Source organism: Paramacrobiotus metropolitanus, unplaced genomic scaffold, assembly GCF_019649055.1.
Source record: "Paramacrobiotus metropolitanus isolate TYO unplaced genomic scaffold, Prichtersi_v1.0 Parri_scaffold0000090, whole genome shotgun sequence".
Lineage (NCBI taxonomy): Eukaryota > Metazoa > Tardigrada > Eutardigrada > Parachela > Macrobiotidae > Paramacrobiotus > Paramacrobiotus metropolitanus.
The window spans coordinates 110664-117606 of record NW_026570310.1 but is presented as its reverse complement, the minus strand read 5'-3'; the positions used below and the strand labels follow the sequence as shown (position 1 = coordinate 117606).

General features: G+C 42.1%; 1 long non-coding RNA gene across 1 annotated transcript; it reads left to right on the top strand.

Annotated features, from left to right (window-relative positions):
- The first annotated feature begins 3207 nt into the window (after positions 1-3207).
- Positions 3208-3625, top strand: LOC129596450 (uncharacterized). The gene is made up of 3 exons (XR_008691429.1): positions 3208-3267; positions 3322-3493; positions 3571-3625. It is a non-coding gene; the product is annotated as an uncharacterized LOC129596450 (long non-coding RNA).
- The last annotated feature ends 3318 nt before the right edge of the window (positions 3626-6943 follow it).

Sequence of the window (6943 nt, the reverse complement as noted above, 5' to 3'; positions counted from 1 at the left end):
TGCTGTAGTACCATCGACATCATGAGTAATTTGAGCGTAGCAAAATTTGCGATACGAAAATGACTCACCATAGCAAAAAGAATATTGTCGAAAGACTGAATATTCGCTAGAACAGTTCGGGCCGATGACCTTGCACCCGACCGGTAGCTTTGTGGGGAGTTAATGATAACCAACAATGCATTAACAACGTCTGGATATATAAGTAAAAATACGCCCGTATTAAAAGATAGTGAGGACAACGTAGTCAGCCTATTGCTTCAATTATTAAGCTACTAATTAAATCCAACTCTGCATTGCTGTTTCGACTCAGGATCAGCTGTACGATGACAGCCCATTTGAGTTTTCAGTGCCAGATGCGCTCTCGAATTTTGTTTTTCGCCCTCTTCCAAGTCGAGTATTCTAATGCGGACCTCTGGTTGCGTTTTTCCACCTCTATCGACAGTACATATTGGGCAGCCAAAATTTGTTATCCCTCTGTTCATTTTATTGACTCAGTTCTTTTCCTTCCGCTCTCGCTACTGTTTCAGTACTTTATTTTTAAAGCTATTTTCAAATTATCAGAGCACGAAATCGCCGTCATAGCCCATTTTACTCCGCCAGTATGCGAAGAACGAAATCAACCTCGATGACAACCTGAAGTTTACCTCGTGTATGAATCCAATCTTAGCTTTTTTAGCTAATAATAAAATAATAACGTTGCAGAAAAATACCCCATCTTAAAACGGTTTTTATTCTTGCCGCCACAATTATCGCAGTAAAAAACGGCGTGTTTTTCTGCAGAACAAAATTTTGGTTAAGCAAGAAATGACGGCGTTAGGGCCGTGGGATTCCTTCCCATTTTCCGTGATGCATTGCCTCATCGAATATGTAGTGCGAAGAATCCTGATTAAATTCGCGGACGATCAAAAAACGGTGGACGCCCAAGTAAACTACAAATAAAATGGCTGGAAGAATCCATAATTTCCGCATTCAAACAGAACTTTCTCAGTTCCGGTTCGTTTAAATTGAAGTAAGACGCGGACCGCCGAGTGTCTCTTTTCTTTACAGGATTATGATTTCGAATTCGGCCAGTCCGGCAGTTTTTTGGACGGGCGACCAGTCTGGAATATGAATTTAAATTCATCCTGGAATTTGTTTACTGGCTTCGCGGAATTTTTTCTGCCATGATATCTGCTCCCACAGCGTCTATTATCTTCTGGTTCTGGACACCCTTTAACCTGGTGGGGAAATTTAAAAAACAAACATCGCTCTTTCCGTCTCGCGCATGTGAATGTTCCAGAGCGTTGGTTTTCCACGATCCAGCCAATGTGCATAACGTTTTATCTTCCGACATTAAAGCGGCCCACTCAGCCCAACAGGCTCGTTACATTTAATCGTTTGTCAACAAGAGAAACCGCATTTTTCCATCGTTGAGCTGAAGTGAGGGTGCCTTGGTGTGCCGTCAGCAGCACAAAGGGCTCTTTCCTATGGGAAATTAACATAGGGCTGGTGTCGCCAGAAGAAAAGAAGCGTTGAAATGGTCACCAAACAAACAACTGATGGCCAAACAAACAATAAACATCTTGTTTACAAACATACTGCATACGACGTGCATTTAACACAAACAATTCGGCGTCACAACACCACCTTATGTTATTGATTTACGATACATCGTCCAACCCGGTGTACCCCATTTGTTTGTTTAAATTTTCCCCACCCATTTCACCCCTTTCTTTGATTAAATTTTCCCCTCCCTTTTTCTCCCCTTTTTTGTTTTTGCCAACATAACATGCATCATTTTTTTGAGTTTATCACTTTTTTTTGTTTTTTTTGTTAAGCTTTAAAGTAACAAGTGAAACAGTTGTTTATCATTTTCCAAAAGTAGCCGTAGCACTGCAATACTGCAATCGGTATTTTTGACGATTTGTGATTTTTGGTTTTTTGTTTTTCACGAATAATAGGTGAAACTTTACACTAACACAAAAAACTCGGATTTTTTGAATCACCACAGTTCTGCAAACAGGACACTGTATCAATCTATCTGAACAGTTATTGCAGCAGGCCAGATGATTACATGGACGGAATACAACTTGGACTTCATTGTCTAAGCAGACCTTACATTGCACTTTCTCCAGGGGGTTATTTTCTCTTTTCCTAGCCGCATACGCTTGAGATACCTTGTCACAGATCTGCGCTGATTCCTTTGCTTGCTTGGTCTGAACGTCGTAGACATACTGTTCTCCTTTTTGTGCTATGACAAATGGACATATGGGCGACGCTCTGGCGTGCTCTTCCCATGCTCCATCGGTGGGAACCCATCTTTCAAGCTCTCGTCCGCAGTGAAAGCACTGGACGCAATCACCGTTCCCGTTATAAAACCAACCGGCTTGGGCCATGACCCTGGGATGCTGAGCTTTTGATTCAGGCCACTCGGCAAATGTAGAAAACGAGCCTTGTAATCCATCATGTCTGGAAAGCGCACAGCGTAGCTATAGGTCCCCGGAATAGCAACTGGCGCTGACGCCCACACCTCCACGACGTCTTCTCCTTCCGCAGTAATGGGTTCAGGTGTTCTCTTTGACATTGGACAGTTTGGAAACAGTAATTGATGATGCCGCCTTGGGCTTCGGATTTTACCCCATCCGGACATAATACCGTCACAATATGCGCACTGAACTTCATCCCCGGTTCCACGATAAAACATTCCGGCTAAGGCCAAGTACGTCGGTGGAAGTAAACTATTGTCCCAATTGGTGTGTTTAAACGTAGCCAGACGATGGATCACATTACGCATGTCCATTTTGCTGTTTAATGACAAAAAACTGAATCAATAAAAGCCTGTTTCTAAAACCGAAATCTAAATTTTGCTTGACCATCGTAGTTTATATATAATACCAATAAGGACGAAGCTTCCAAGTCTCCGCCTTTTACACCTTCTAACAAGGCTTGCAGGGGAAAAAAGGCGGAGCAAAATTATCGATTTTTCAGCCAATCGCTACAGTCTTGTGTTGGGAAAAGTTTGACCAATGGAAACCATTGCTTTCCATAAAAAGGCGGAGTTTTGGAGGGATTTTATGCGAATCAAAATCCAACACTTTGCAGTCGCTGTAGTCGTGAGGATATAAAAGGCTAGCGGGTAAACCTTGAATTGTCAGTTGCTTTTCAGTTCCGTAAGAAAAATTGTTTGCTACTTGTTAGTCGCTTTTGCAATCAAAAATGGATTTTGCACGCACTTTGGAGATTTTGGGAGAGCTGAACGGATACATCATCTATAAGGTCAACAATGTGGTAAGTATGTTTTGGAACACGAAAAAGGTCAGTCTTGTTCTAGCTTTTGATCAGGAAACAGACGGTTACAAAGATCATGAAGAGGCGTTCCGGAAAGGAGTGCGTCTGGGATGTAGTGAAATTTCGGACGTCCTGAATAAGTTGAAAGCGGGAACTATCCAAGCAGCGATGGACAAGGCAATCACAAGCAAATCTGCGGAAAAGGTCACTCTTGCCGGACCTGCTTGTATGGATGTACTTCTCAGTATCCATCCTAAATATGGGCGGATGATCCGCTTTTCACAACCCGGGCGCTCTTTACAGATTCCATACCGAGGATTTTTGGATGTAGCTCGCATTGTACAGGACAGCTTCTGGGGTCCTGAGGAGTGTCCATGGATACGTAGGCTAACAGCATTTGACTTGTGTAACATAATGCACTATTTCGATTTACTATGTTTTTGGTCTTTTTTACCAATGACAATCTACAGCTTTGTCTGGGATACTTTTAGGTAGCAAAAGAAAATTAAATAGCATAAAAAAAGGCTAATGCCTCTATTTGCGACAGACTGAGTAAGAAACGTATATAAAGAATTCGTGCTCATTCTGTCGCGATTAGTGTGTTCAGCCATGGAGATACACAACGTTATTTTGTCCGTCAGGTTTGACAGAAGGATCGACTTGGACGCGATAACCCGTGTTTTCGGGAACGATGCTACTAAGATGAAAAACTTTAACGCAGTTAACCTTCGCTTGAATGGTAACACATTCTGTCAACTGTTTGTGAACGGCAAGGCCATCATAAACGGCGGTAAGTCAGTTGATGAAGCGGAGCAACTGCTGCTCTTTATAAGCTGATGTTACTTCTGCATGATTTTACTTTGGAGATTAAGGTACGTAGTATAGCAAATATCGTAAGCACTTACCGTCATAGTACAAAAGTCAATCTTGCCAATTTATACAATAAAAGCAGAACAATACCGGAAGTAAGTAAGGCATTTTTTGAGCCTGAACTATTTCCAGCAGTTCAGATTAAATTTAAGTATTTAGGAGCCACAGTTAACGTGTTTCATACGGGTAACTGCGTTCTTTTAGGATGTACATCCGTTGTACAAGTGCAGGCAGTTGCAGAAGCGATAAAAACCTCCTGCAGTTAATTAACCAAAACTCCCAGTAATCGTAAAATTTTAGACTTTTCAACGGAAAATTTTCGGAATTTTTGCGGATTTTACAGGTGTGCTGAACTAGCGGCTTAAGGTCGAATTATCTGAGGTTTTAGAAATGGAAAAATCACTTTTGATTTTCGTTTTAAAACTCCTTGCACAATTTACATTTCAGGACCAACAATGTCTGGGAAATCAACGTTTACGTTGCAACTCTTGAAAAACGTTTCACAAAGTTTCACTCCCGTCCCTACTCGTATTGTTTACGCGTACGGTACGTGGCAAGAAACCTTTTCAACTTTTGACGAATCTATTGAACTTGTACAAGGCATTGATTCCATTATTAATGACGAAAGCTTTTTCAGAAAAGGTGATACAACGCTGCTAATTTTGGATGATTTAATGGAGGAAATAGCATCTGCTACTAAGGCATCCGCGTTATTTACCCGTGATGTTCACCACAAAAACGTTTCTGTTGTTTTCATCTCACAAAACCTTTTCAAGCAAGGAAAGAACATGCGTGATATTTCTCTCAACTCACAATATATGGTCGTATTTAAATCTGTTCGCGACACACAGCAAATAAAAACGCTAGCGCATCAGCTGGGCATGCCACACTTGCCAGAAGCTTATAAAAGGCTATAAAGGAACCGTTTGGATACTTATTAATTAACTTACGTCCGGAAACCCCCGACAAGGCCCGCTTACAATCGAATATTTTTGGCTACCGAAGAATCTATGTAGAAAAATGAAGCCAGAAGAAATTCTCAAGCTAATCGACGCTCTACGTTTGATGACACCCAGACAGCAGAGAGCGTTTTTTTCAATTTTCTACTACTAAACAGGTCGCTGCAATTGAAGAAGCCTGCTTGAACCTTATTAAGCAACCAAAGGGGTTAAGTAAAACACATTTAGCGAAAGCACGTGCTCATGTTGGAAAAATAAAGCGACTAGCTGATCGGAATTTAACGCGTGAAAAAAAGAAAAAAGCTTTTACAGCAAAAAGGTGGATTTTTAGGAGTTCTTCTACCAGTTTTGGGAACTCTTTTAACATCGTTCCTAACAAAATGAAGACTTACGTGTTAGTACCGGAATCAGAATTCGTAAGTGGCAAAAATAGGTCAGGTCCAACATCTACTTGGAAAAGGGCCCAAGAAATTAGCGATAACATGAATCAGCAGCTAATGGTGCGAGCCGCCTTGGAGAACCAACGTCCGGTTACGCGCCTGCCGGTTAGCGAGACACCAAACTATACCATAGAAAGCAATACCTTGCCATCGGAACTTTTGCATAAGCCAGCAACCGTGTCAAAATACGTTGAGGCAAAGCCGCTAATGCAAGATGCATTTTTTCAAACCGGACCTTTGCTTGAGAGCCGTGGTATCCAGGTTAGTACAGCAACAAATGACCAGCAAATTCAAGCAAATTCGTCACCCCAAATTGAGTACGTACAGTCCGAGCCGTTGGTGCATTACGTACAAGTGCCCGCGGACCCAATCGTGCACTATGTTCCTACAACCGTGCCGAGCGAACCTGTTGTCCACTATGTTCCAACCCCTTCGAAAACTTTAGTCAAACACGTATACAAATCCCCAAAAGTCCCACCAATAACTAAAAGCGTGGTGTTCCAAAACTTCCCGTAACACCATGCCGAAGAAGAACCAGGCGCCAACTATAGAGTTTGCACCGACACCACCAAGCATACAAGATGCACCGCAAGAACCACCAATTGTTGATGTTTTCTCCTGACGGAGTTCTGGATTACGAACCCCATGAAAATCCAGCACTGCCGTCAAATATAAATGCAAAGGCACTTAATTATCAACCAAATAAAGTCTCACTGCGACGAAGTACACGTAAAAATTCAGCGTTACCGTATGCTGGTACGCGACTAGCCATCGAGGGACCTTCCACCAGCTTACAGGTTTTAGGTAAGGCGTTGGCTCCAATTAAAACCGCGGTGCGTCGTAAGACTCGCGATAAAACTGCTCTGTTGCCGACGTCTACGCAACTGTCTGTTGAAAATGCCTTAACTGTTCCGGGGCTAACGGGCCCGTCGGCACCCATGCCAATTGAAGCAGCGCATAGAAAAGCTATAACATACAACCCACAGCCTGCGAAAACAAAAAATAATGTTCAGTTAAGTAGCAAAAAGGATGAAGAACAAGAAACCAACACATATAGGCGGAGAATCGCTAGAGCCCCAACAAAGTTCTACGGGCCACCACGTAAAAAACAGCGTACAACACAAACTGGAGGGTGGTTAAACTTTGCTTAAAATGGTAACACTAGATGAAATTTACCTGGATGCCGGGAACCCCGGTAGCCTTGGAGGAGTTGAGCGTCTGTTTAAAGAAGCTCAAAAACATAATTATACACGTCAGCAAGTTGAACAATACTTACAGTCTAAGGACGCGTATACACAACATAAAGCATACCGCTCAAAGTTTAAACGAAGAAAAATTATATCAGTAAATGTAGGAGACCAACACCAAATTGACTTGATGGATATGCAAAAGTTTCGTAAAGAAAAC